This window comes from Acanthochromis polyacanthus, chromosome 9 (genome assembly GCF_021347895.1).
Source record: "Acanthochromis polyacanthus isolate Apoly-LR-REF ecotype Palm Island chromosome 9, KAUST_Apoly_ChrSc, whole genome shotgun sequence".
NCBI lineage: Eukaryota > Metazoa > Chordata > Actinopteri > Pomacentridae > Acanthochromis > Acanthochromis polyacanthus.
The window spans coordinates 20,213,100-20,225,773 of NC_067121.1; the positions used below are offsets into that span (position 1 = coordinate 20,213,100).

The 12,674-nt window shown below is 40.8% G+C and overlaps 1 protein-coding gene across 2 annotated transcripts in view; it reads right to left on the reverse strand.

Annotated features, from left to right (window-relative positions):
* Nucleotides 1-12,674, reverse strand: part of b4galt2 (UDP-Gal:betaGlcNAc beta 1,4- galactosyltransferase, polypeptide 2) — a 258,127-nt gene that overhangs the window by 135,645 nt on the left and 109,808 nt on the right. The window lies entirely within an intron of this gene.

Genomic DNA, 12,674 nt, shown 5'->3' on the forward strand with positions numbered 1-12,674 from the left:
TTTTCTTCAGTGTCACACCGGCAGCTCATTAGCCGATTCATCGAGCATCATTTGATAAAGAAAAACAAAATATTGCAAGATGTTTTTATCGTTTAAGGTTGAATAAGTCCAGAAATTGTGTTTGCTGAGGTGTGTTTGGATTAGAGTGCCTTTTCCACTGTGCAATAGTTGTCATACTGTTGCATGTAACTGTGTCATTTTAAGTGGACACAGATACACAGCTAGTCACAGCAAAAGTTCTATATATTTAAAAAGGATTTTCAATGAATTCATCCCACTAATAAGATTGTCCGTGTATCCGAGGCTAAATGCAGCTTGTTCCTCTGTGCCATAAAGCGCCACTGTTTCTGCAAACTATCAAAAATAAATAAATGAGCCACATTCTTGCAGTGGGCAACACGTTTATCACAATCAGCATGAGGTGTTTATGAGTTAAACCCATATACAGCAGTGACTAATGTGTCTAATGTGTATAGCAAATATGGACACACACAGCAACCATTTCTCCTGCACATGCATAAAAGTGTAAGTTTTCATGAAAAATGTGAAATTTTCTAGGTGAAACCAAACATAATTCCCAGCAGGGAATTAAGGCTGGCCTATTATGAATCCTCCTTAAAAATGACTACATATTCCTAACATTACTATTTCCTAACATTCATTGTGTGCAGGTGACATTTTTTTTCTCCAATATATGGATATAATAAATATAAGAGCTGCCAAAGACTAAACTTTAAAATGTGAGCACTGGATTTGAATCAGTAAAACCACTAAAGATAGAAATGTTAAAAATGACTTTCTGCTGCTGTGAGGGTTGCAGTATTATAGGAGCAACACGTTGCGATTCCAGATGCTGCATGAAGACACATCTTATATATTTCTGATTGAAGTCTGTGGGATACTTAAACCAGCTCAAATGAGATTGTTAGGAAACACGAGCTCCCTACCTGTACACATGCAGACCTTTTGTGTGGAGAGGTGGACATGAACAACACACCATTGAGTTGACCCGTTTATTTCATTTAGTCCAGTAGCTACAGACAAAACTGTACTTGAAAGTTCTTGTCCTGGAGATTAAAGAGGAGCCAAAAAGCACTTCTAACTGTTGAACACAAGCTGTGAAAGTTTCCTTGTGATTTTTTTTCTCTCTTGCAATTTTTGTTTTTCCCTTTTCCTGCTTTTGAAGAAAGTGAATAAACAGCGTGCAACTATCAAGCACAATTTGTTTTATTTTTAATGTGCCAGCATAATGTTTGTCCTCCATATACCTTACAAGGCTACCTACACCCGTCCTTGCAACAGAAGTGTTCGGAGCCGTTCCAACGATGGCTACACCTGAAGGTAGCAAGAAAGAGCCCACCTTGTGTGCTATCTAGCACTGATACAAAAATCTTTAACAGATCTGTGGATCCAGACCGTAAGCCGCATCACTGCCAAAACCAAATCATTTGGTCCTTGTGTCATTTCTGACCTTCCCTGAAAATTTCATCCATACCCGTCTGTAATCACTCTGTTTTTGAGGAATGCTGCCGACAGACAAACCAACACCGACCATCACATAACTCTGCCGTGTTCCTTGGCAGAATAATAACGACGGACAACTCCACATTTTTCTCTTTAAGTGCAAAAAAAATACATTCTGAAAATGTTTGCATTTAGTGAGCTATCTTTTTGCAAAACATTGTGAACAATTTGATCATTTTTTTTGTAATTTAGTGTTATTTCAACAATATTATGCCTCAGCTTATCATTTACACATTACATCTTACAGATCAGGGTGTCTGGAAAACATTTAGTCTCAGTTATCTGGAACTGAACAATCTAGTGTTTTACTTTATGATCAAAACAGTTTGTCTAAATCTAGAATTTTTTTTTTTTTTTTTACAGTTTTACAAATTTACAATTTGCAGTTGATGTCTTCTCTCATTTTTACACTTTTCAAAGTCATCCCAAGGGACAGATTGCACCCTTTGGTGGGCCAGTTTTGGCCCCCAGGCCACATGTTTAACACCCCTGCCTTAGTACAATGATTCTGTGCCTACATTACAGATAATACACAGAAGTAGAGTTTCAGTCTGCTGTGTTGCCATGTGTTTGGCAGCCACTGCATGTCATGTGCTGCACGATACCCAGCGTTCAATGCACTGCACAGCAGAGGTGGAGGAGAGGTGAGGCGCATACAAGCCAATGAGACGGTAATTCATTTTGTATTGGCGTATGAGCTTCAGTTTGACAGGTCTCCTCCAATCAGCAGCGAGGAGGTGAAGAGTGTGATCGATGCCAACAAGGTTACATGTTCTTAACACACCTCTTCATCACACCACAAGAGCTGAATGCAAGTACTCCCAGCAGCCCTCTCCCCCGACCACTTCTGCCCGTCACCCTCCATCTTCGGCACTATCGTGTCTCTCTATTCCTCCTTCCTCTCGCGCACTAATGAGACAGTAAGTGGAACATGGCGTTTTCATCTCGTCTCAGTGATTTTGTTAGTTAGCACAGAGAGGGAAAAAAATCAAATGAAAAATACACAGGGAACAACAGAAAACAACTTCTAGCACAAAAAGATGCTATTTTAAGATCATAAATTTATTATTTTTTGTTTTTGTTACATAAAAATTTGCATCAGTTTAACAGTGTGGCGGCGTCTCATGCAAAGCAGATTTGAAATTTAAATTTCCATCTCAGTCTGCTCACATCTCTCTTAAATTTAAGCAAATAACCCACTTCAGAGACCTATATTATGCTTTATTTAGGGCAAGTTTTAAATCCAGCACAAGGCAGTGAGAGCATTGTGTTTTCAGTGAACTGTGTCTCTGCAGCAGACGAGGCTCTGTGACTATCATGTAAGTGTGTTCTCGTAGCAGCAGCATAGTATATATTAGGTTTTCTGGAAGCCCAAAGAAATATAATCAGGGTTATAATAGTTCTTTTTGAGGATTAAAAACTAAACTTGCAGGGAATTATTTCGCCAAAAAAAGTAACAATAAAATGACTGCAGTTCAAATTTTACAAGCAGCCTGAGAATGAATCAAAGTAATCCTAAAATATATTATAACAGCGGCCCAATCGGAATGCTAAATCTTTACTTTTTCAAATATTCGCTTAAAAAGCTCTGAACTTCTGTAAAAGCTCATTCAAATATTCTTATTACTCCGCTAAAGAACGGCGGAGTTATGTGACGATCGGCATACGTTTGTCCGTCTGTTTGTCTCTATTTGCAACGTTACTCAAAAACGGACAAACGGGTTTGAGTGAAATTTTCAGGGAAGGTCAGAAATGACACAAAGGACAAATGATTAGATTTTGGCAGTGATACGTCTTTTAGTCTGGATCCACGGATTTGTTAAAGATTTCTGTACCATTGCGAGATAGTGGCACGGTGTCACTGTAACTATGACAACAAGTGAACACTACATCAGCTGCCTGCAGACGATCACATGACAGCGATTCTACTACAAAGAGACTGCTGTGGACTTATCCATCAGAAATCCTACAAAAACTGAGCAGTCTTGGCTTAGTACTGCGCTCCGACTGCTTTTCATGTTACGGTTTTTTACGGTTACGATTTTTTACGATTTTACGATTTTTTTTGAACAAAAAAATTTAAAAGGAACTATTAAGTGTGACAAAGCTCATTTTCTTTCTTTCAAGAATTTCCCTGCCAAAAATTTAAGACCAATGTGAAAGTTTCTTAAAACTGCATGCATTCTTTCCAATGACCAGCAGGAGGCTTCTTCTCTAATTGCCAAACTGAGTCAGATTAAAAATAGGTCTCTGAGAAAATTCAAATTCTCCCTTGATTTGCTGTCTCAATAAATATTTTCTTCATGAATTGATGTTAATTGTTAAGTCTCTTTCAATACAGCAAGATATTCTTTTAGTGTATTATTATTTAAAGTAAAACACATGATAAAGCAGAGCATGTTTTAGGGCAGGGCTACTATGTGACTGACACGTCTTCCAGTATTGGTGTTATCCATTCTCATTCAGATCCAATTCTCCCCTGTTACAACTTGTTTCAAATAAGCAAGATGTTGTCACCCAAATTCCAAACTCGAGGCATCAGAATGGTAGTTCACAGACCAATGGGTGATTTCATGATCGCTGCATCCATATTTTTACGTACAGTCTGTGGGAGGCAGGGAGGTGGGCAGCTAAGCTGAGCATAAAGGACGGGACCTGACAGAAAAAGATGGCATACTTCGCTAACTGCACCTCTAAAGCTCGCAAAACTACACTTTGCAGTTTGTTTAGTTTATTTAGTAACCCCCTGAACAACTAATGGTCGATTTTACAGGCAGTTACTATGTCTGCTGTTACTTCTTCCCGGTCAAAAGCAGCAGGGTGCAGTGACCTCCTGGAGTGAGCTGCACAGTGGTTGGAAAAGCTGCTTGTCAAGATCGTTAAAGCACATAACGCCTTGTAAAACCACCAAACCTGTAGCTGTTCCCTCTGCCTCTAGTCTCTGTGACCAAATATAGATAGCAGCCTCCAGATTCCAGCTTTGAATTCAATACAGACACAAGAGCGCTTTACATTTTTTGGCAAAACATAAGCATGCTTTCCAAAAGCATGAACTTTTACTTGAATTTAACGCAAAAAAAACCGATCGAATTCATGTTTTTTTTCAAAATAAAGTTCATGTTTGGTTAATATTCTGGTTTCTGACTCACAGATCTATAGATCTAAACTAATCAGCTGCACAGAAAATCACACGCATTGTCACTCTGATTAAAACCGGGTGACATTTAATGGCAGTGAAATGGATCGAGAAAAGTGAATTAAAAATAAAAACTAATTGAAATAAATACTGATATGAATGTACATGTATTTTGTGTGTGTGTGTGTGTGTGTGTGTGTGTGTGTGTGTGTGTGTGTGTGTGTGTGTGTGTGTGGTGAAAGATAAACAGGACAGGGGGAAGGGAGGAGTGCATGGCTATGAGTAAAAGGAGAATATGAGTATGGAGGAAGAAATGATGAATGAGAGTGGTAATGTGTTGTACGTTGATAGCAGTTCAATTATCCAACGCACGCACACACACACGCTTATCTATGTGGTGATATTACAGTAATACATTATAATCACACTGCTTGATCGCTCTATCTAGAACACCCGCTGCACTTTGGGGGATACATCACTACTTCGTCTGCAAATATGCAAAGCAATGAGTGCAGACACACACACACACACACACACACACACACACTCAGAGCCACACACACACACACACACACACACACACACACACACACTGTATACCCACTAACATCCCCACCCGACACACACACACACAATAATAATGAACCAAATCTCTGAGCTATTAGATTAGTAGCACTTGTACCGACACAATACACAGAGAGCACACCTGAGGCGCGAAGCAGCGTAGACGCACACACAGACACACGGCGAGTCGACCCGTTCGAGGCTGTGATTCAGGCTGGGTCAGACATTATAACAAGGAAACAGAAACAGGATAAAAATGGGAGCGCTCAGGTGTTTTGTTGGCTCTCGGGGCTTTTGTGTGACGTAGCATCCACCATTCACGGACTGTGGCTGCTCTTTCTTCTGCCCTTCTCAAAACATAACCCGCATATCAAAGCCGAATGATCAGCGAAATATTACACAGAATGCTAACGCCCCTCTCTGCCTTCCTGTCATTCTCTCTCTAAGAAGGGTCAGATCTATATTAGCTTAGGTACTCAGTGTAATCTAGTCCAGGTAGGGCTGCTGCTACACACACCGATCAGCCACAACATACAGGTGGCAGGTGATAATTTCAGTATAATGCAATGTTCTGCTGGAAAATCTTGGGTAGTCGCAACCTTGGGGATTTTACTATGACATGTACCACCCTGCTAAACACTGTAGCAGACCAAGCACAATACTCTAATGGCAACCGCAACCCCCAACGCGAGCAGGACACATTGTGACGCACTGCTCAGGAACTGCTTGAGGAACACGACAAACCTCTCAAGGCATTTGCTGGGGCTCCAAACTCACCAGAACCCAATCATATCAAGCACAGATACCCACAGGACCAAATGCACCTGCTTCCAAAGCCCTGGTGAAAGACAACACAGAACACCACCAGAGGTCCTGCGTCCACGGCTGAAAAGGTGAGAGCTGTTTTGGTGGGAATGTGCACTGCCTGGCCAAAAAAAATAAAGTTGCACACTCTAATATTTTGTTGAACCACCTTTAGCTCTGAGAATGACACACATCTGTCGTGGCATCGTTTCAAGTTTCAAGGTCACAGCATTTACTTCTGTACAGAGCTGCATTAATTTCCTGCCAAGATCTTGTATTGATGATGGGAGAGTCCAGACCGCTGCACAAAGCCTGCCCAAAGATTCTCAGTGGGCTGAAGTCTGGACTCTGTGGAGGACAATCCATGTTTGAAAATGACGTCTCATGCTCCCTGATCCACTCATTCTCAATGTGAGCCCCATGAATCCTGGCATCGTCATCTTGGAACATGCCCATGCCATCAGGGAAGAAAAACTCCATTGATGGAAAGACTTGGTCATTCAGTATATTCAGTCAGCTGACCTCATTCTTTGGAAACATAACATTGTTGAACCTGACCAACCCCACATCATAACCCATGACCCCCACAGACTTGTAGACACTAGCCATGATGAGTGCATCACTTCATCTGCCTCTCTTCTGATGCTCCCATCACTTTGAAACAGGGTAAATCTGGACTCATCAGACCACATTTGTTCCTTGAAGATGATGGTTCACCACTATCCTTCCAGGTTTTAATAATGCATTGGACGGTTCTTAGCTTGCTTCTAGTAGTTTCAGAAACCTCCTTAGTTGTTTTCTGCCCACAATTTCAACCTTCTGAAACAGATTAACATGATTTCCACGACCACAGGATACGTCTTCCGACATGGTTGTTTAACCCTCAAGCGACCAAGCTATTTTAGCAACTAAAATGACTGACTGGGGTTATTTATGACCCCACTATATTTTACACAGGAATGTCTACTTTATTGCCTCTTTTTGTGCTTTCTTACCTATTCCATTCCACTGCATTTTAAGATGGATATTCTAAAGTAAGCTTCTGTAATTATTCATGGATTTTAATCATTTTTGACTCAGAGCTAAAGTAAAACCACATGAACAATATGATGCATTGTAAGAACACAATACCATTTATTTAGACACGCTTTGTCTGCCACTTCTTTTAAAACTTTTCTCCTTTTGTTTCCTCAATAGTAAATCAAAAGTACATAAAAACAAAATCTACACAAACATCTTGTCTGTATGTGTGCAATGTAACATGCAGAGAAGTATTTAGATTAGGGGCAGCTGTGGCTCAGGTGGCAGAGCCGTTCGTCTAATGCAAGACACTTTACCCACCTTACCTCCAGTGCTGCCACTTACACTGGTGTATGAATGTGTATGCTGTGTAATGTTGGTGGTGGTCGGAGGGGTTGTAGGAGTGGGTTGGCAGCCAGTCAGTCTGCCCCAGGGCAGCTATGGCTAAAAATGTAGGTCTGCCAGCTATAGTGCACTGCAAAACACTGAAATATAGCAATTAGAGGTAGAAATAAATAAATAAAACTAAGGCCTACAATAGTGAAAAACCTATACATCTTTCTGGGGTCATAAGTGACCCCAGACAAGTTTCCATTATCCTTGTCACACCAGTTGGCCAATCTCCACAAAAAACTATGAGCAGCTGTAGGACAAGTAGATTGACAAATTCATGGTAGGAAACATTTTTCGGATAAAAGATATAAAAACGGCAAATATAATTATATGGCTGGGGTCATAAATGACCCTACTCGGTTGCTTGAGGGTTAAGAAGTAAGAAGCTTCTGACTGTATCTGCTAGGGTTAACTAAGTTTATAAAAATATCCATCACTGCAGTAATTATCCAATGGAATTCTTTTACCTGTTAGCTTATCGGTATATATGGGTTACTTATGTTACCCAGAGGAATACCAACTGCATTCTCTCTGGGTTTATTTACATGGACTTTTCTATGATTACAGCATTTTGAATGTCAATATTGGATTCAGTCGAGTTCATTTAATTATGGGAAGCCAAAATCATGATTATTATTCCTTTGATCTTGCAGCTCTTGTACTGTGTTAGTCATTGTGACTGAATGTAGTCAGGACCTCTCCCTCTCCACCAGCCTCCTACCCTCCCCTCTAATTTATGTTTGTTTTTTTTGTTTTTTTAAATCAATCAGCTGTCAACTGCCTCATCTTTAGAACAGCTAAATGGACTGTTTTACACAGCAGGCAGGGAGACGCTGACTAAGTGAATGAAAAAGAAAATGTACTACTTTCATCTGCTGCGGCTAATGCAGCAGCTACCTGTGTCATCTGGAGGGCCACCAAACCAGCCTAATGACCATTATGCACTCGCACGAATGCGACCACATGAAATTTTAACTTGCACACTCTTAAGACAAGGGAACACTTAACACATCTATTTCACGAGACAGGCGTATAGCAGAGGAGAGGGACGAGGGCATTTTCTAACTTGCAAAAATACGATTAGTCACAAAGTTTCAGTGCTAGACTTTCATCAGTCAAATGGTTTGGTACAAAGAGAAGCCATCACTCCTCAATCAATCAGCATAATCAATATCCAATTAAAACCCTCAAAGGCCACACTCTCAAAAAGAATCAAAAATTAGCCATACAGGATGCACGTAAAATAAAGCTAAGTGGAAAGGTTAACAGGAATATTAAATCATCTCAACATTACATTTACTCGAGACCTTCCCCTTTAAAATCGCAGCATTTAAACCTCCAGTATTAAGCAATGTTAATGTATGCATAGAACCTATAAGTAAACAGAGTGAACAGGTGACACTGGTAAATTAACCTGCTCATGCGTGCAGATACATGCCCCATAATGTCTAAAATCTGACAAGGAACCCCAGCTGATTTATGTTTAATAAGCTGTACACATTTTAAGGGTTGAATATGCAATTGTTTGTCACGGTCTAAAGCCTTTTCCTTGTCTGAAACTTCAGTGATTGCAATCAAATGTATAATTTCTTTCCATCACCACGTCTCCACACACAGTGTAAACAGTTACAGAGCCGAGTTACCTTGAACAAAAACATCTTCCTGCACAGTTACAAGGATCAAAACCGAAAATAAAAACTAAACAATGATTTAATTTGACTCCATTCGACAGCCCTGTGGCATAAACTAACTCAACAGCTTTTTTGTCCTTTTTCTAAAGGCAACACCATGACTCTGCGTGTCCTTACAGAGTCACTCGTCAGGCCATCTGACTGTGCAAAGCCACACGACAGGCTGGTTGTTAATCAGCAGCCCTGTTCTGAGAGTTTTTTGTGCCTTCATGTTACTTAAGTGACAACTGAAGCAGCGCCAGGGTCAGATTTCTGAGAGAAGTTCTGAGTTTATAATTGAGTTTGCCTCTCTGGCCTCAGGAAGAGAGGGAAATGAAAGTTGGAGAAAGCGAATACAGTAAGTACAAAGAAAAAAAGCAGGGAAAGGAGAGTGAGAGGAAAAAAAGAACGAGAGAGGGAGAGACTGTTCCTCTCCTCCTGCCTCCCACTGACACAGACTCTGTGACAATAGAGACTTTCAGCTCTCTGAATCTTATTAGCCTGACCACTCTCTCCATCTCTTCCCTTTCAATCATTTACAAGTGCCTCTACCAACTGTGGACCATAATTGCTATTCTTCCCGCTTGGATGAAAGAGAGAAAAAGAGGAGGAAGAAGAAAGAGACAGAGAGTGGTGGGGAGGAGGAAAGTAATGTGATGGAAGGAGGGAGGAGAGTGTGTGAGAGAAGAAAAAGTCAACCAACTACCTAAAGCTTCTCCTGCAATGCCTTTCATTTTGTTTATCTTCATCTCTTTCTGCCCTTAGGTTGGTATTGTCATCCTTTATTGTTCACCTCCTTTCAGCAGCACCGTTGTGGATCGTATAAATCAGCGACAGAGGCTGCGTTGAACTATAAAATCCCGTTCATGTGGCTGCATGTTTGTGTGAGTTTACCGGATCAGAGGATTTTTGGTATCTAAGAATCTCCTCGGCATACAGTCATCTGTGTGTGTGAGTGTGTGTCTCTGCACGATGCCCAGCGCGTGTCCGAACAGACGAGATAAAGGGTTAACAGCAACGTATTCACGGCTCACCAGCAGCAAGCACAAAAGGTTGCAGCAAAGCCTGTGACGCCCAGACCGATTGCTTTGTTGTTGCTAGTCATGTTGCTGGAAAATGAAATCCAGATGACAATAAAGGATAACATGAATGTTAAGGAAAGGATAATGTGAAACTGGTCTGTTCTCAGATTAAAAAGCTTCCTGTTGTGCAGTTGTCTTACAAAACAGTATGAGACAGTATTTCCCTGTGATTTTTAAGGAATCATGCAGATAAAAAATGTCTTCCAGTGGAAAAAAAAAAAGAAATGACTTGAAAATACTGTTGACACTTAAATCAGATAAGACACTAATTATGCGACGATCGACGTCTGTTATTTCGTCTGTGTGCAAATTTACTCGAAAATGGACCAACGGATTTGGATGAAATTTTCAGACAAAGTCAGAGTTGACACAAGGACCACCTCATTAGATTGTGGCAGTGATGCGGCTTATAGTCTGGACATTGTAAATAGAACTGCTAGGATCCAGAATAATCTTCAGCAGCAGTGTTATGAGAAAGAACGGGAACTTGATTAGATGTGAGTGGTTAAAGGTTCTGGGCGCAGCCTTTCAGAACTGCTCGATTGGTAGAGCAGCAGCATCTCAGACCAAAAGAAACACTTCATCCACTTTTCCACCCTATCATTATTTTCATTTGAAACCAGAAAGTCTGTACACATGACAATCAACAAAACTGAAACCAGCTATAACCTTTAGGCTGTGGTTGTAGCCCACAGGACCTCTGGGATGTCCTGTGGCAGCGGGATGGTGGCAGGGTGGGACCTACCAAGATCAGGTCTATCCTAGATCATGCCAGAATTCACTGCCACCATCCACAGGACGGTGCCACAGGACATCCCAGAGGTTCCCCACTGGATCAGAGGAGTTTCAGCAGCATAAAGGGGACCAACACAGTATTAGGCAGGTGGTCATAATGTTTTGCCGTAAACAGCATGTGTGTATATAAAGTAATTTCATAGCTGTGTTTTTGGTGTTTTTTCATCACAATTCCTCTGCAGCCTATTACGGCGTACATTCAAATATCACAGCTCTGCTACAGGCACTTCCCTTTGGATTTGTTCTGCTCCCATGTTCAAACACGTTAGCAGCTATGAATTAGGCGAGTAACCATCTTGAATCATCACAAAGTGTTTTCTGGAATATTGTAAGTCCAACAACGTGTGTGCGTGTGTGTGTGTGTGTGTGTGTGTGTGTGTGTGTGCACAACCAAGCCTTAAGAAGAAATTCCATTAATGAGTGTGAATTTTAAGCAGGCTGATGAAAGTAATTACAGTGTGAAATGCAGCAGATACAAGTAGTGGTTCAGGAAAAAACCTTGTGATTGTGCCGTTTCCTACATCCAGTAACAATACTTTTATCAGCTATAATTGAAGCGCTACAACTCAGCACCACTGTAGCAGATCATTACCCAAACAAGCCAAGCAAAAAGCACTTAATGGCTCGCATCCATGTGCACAGTATGTTCACTGGTGTGTTTTTTTGCTCTGAGAGCAAAGAGGTTGGAAGTAGGGTACATTAAACAGATGGAGGACGCATGTAACCCGGCAGGGAGTGTGGAAGAGAAACAGAGACAAAGACAACATCTGAAAGAATAAAGGAAAGAAGGAGCACGAAAGATAAGTGACACAAGTACGGCAGCGGGAATACAAACACAGAAAAAAAGAGAACGAAACAGCTGAAGAAACACAGGAAGAAAACAACGGAAACACAAAGTGAAGGGCAGTGACAGATAGTGTGAATCGTGAGCCAAATACCAAGGGAACAAGAGAGGGTTGTGTTTCTCTACACTGCAATGGTTAGATTGCTATGAAATTCTAGATATTCGCATGGTAACAAAGAGACAGTACAGATGTCAGCGAGCCTGTAGCTGCTTCGTTGCCGCATGAGTTCATAACAGTATTTAATTAATGTCATCAGACCTCTAATTAGTAATCTCCATTAAATTGCACATAAATCTATTTACACTGAGAAAAGTGAAGACAGGATTCCTTTCTGGCTTCGGTTTATTTTTGATAGACTCATTTGCACAATGCTTTGCTGCTAGACCGTATATGTGTCTATTTTCGCTCTAACTTTGCACCCTCTGTTACTTTTGTAGAGATTCAGGGAAACAAGGAGCTGCTCAAGACCATGCACATTGGAGCAAAAGCCCAAGATCCCTGCAGTTTTCCAAAACTACTGTGTTGTTCACAAGTTTAGGGTCAACCGGGCAATTTCCTGTTTTCCATGGAAACTCACACTTTTATTTATGTGTTCAAAAATAAGGACAATTCTAAGTGACCCCAAACTTTTGAACGATAATATATGCTTTCCATTAACTATTTTAAACTATCCCTTTGACTCTGACCTAAAGGAAACACAAAAATTGGCCACCTTGAATGGTCATTCTGCTAGTGACATTAGGTAGACCCTCCAGAAAAATGCGATTATGCGATCGCATGAATTCCCGCATTAATCACCAAAATGCCGCTGATTATGCGGGGGTCAATTATTTCCCAAAAG